Source organism: Etheostoma spectabile, chromosome 3 (assembly GCF_008692095.1).
Source record: "Etheostoma spectabile isolate EspeVRDwgs_2016 chromosome 3, UIUC_Espe_1.0, whole genome shotgun sequence".
Classification (NCBI taxonomy): domain Eukaryota; kingdom Metazoa; phylum Chordata; class Actinopteri; order Perciformes; family Percidae; genus Etheostoma; species Etheostoma spectabile.
The window spans coordinates 10,260,516-10,260,869 of NC_045735.1; positions in this window are offsets into that span (position 1 = coordinate 10,260,516).

Sequence of the window (354 nt, forward strand, 5' to 3'; positions counted from 1 at the left end):
ATAGGCCAGCCTTCTGTCGTCGTCCCCCCCCCCACCCATGGCAGCAGATACAGTGGGCATGAGAGTACCACAGGAAGCGAGTGCCATGTCAGTCTTCGGGGATCAAAGCCCATGTGGGGACAAAGTCTACCCTGCTTACCTGTGGACACCTCTCTGGCTGATGCTGGCGTGCCTGTTTGCCTGGCTACAAGCACCGCACAGATGCCAGGGCATAACAGATGAATAAATACAAAGACCCGGTACAATAACAAGGGGTTGCTGCCCTTTCCTGATAAAACAAAGCAACCCTTACAAGGCGGAGGATGCAGGGTAGTCTGTTATTCAGAGATGCTAAATTCTAGATACTAAAGAATA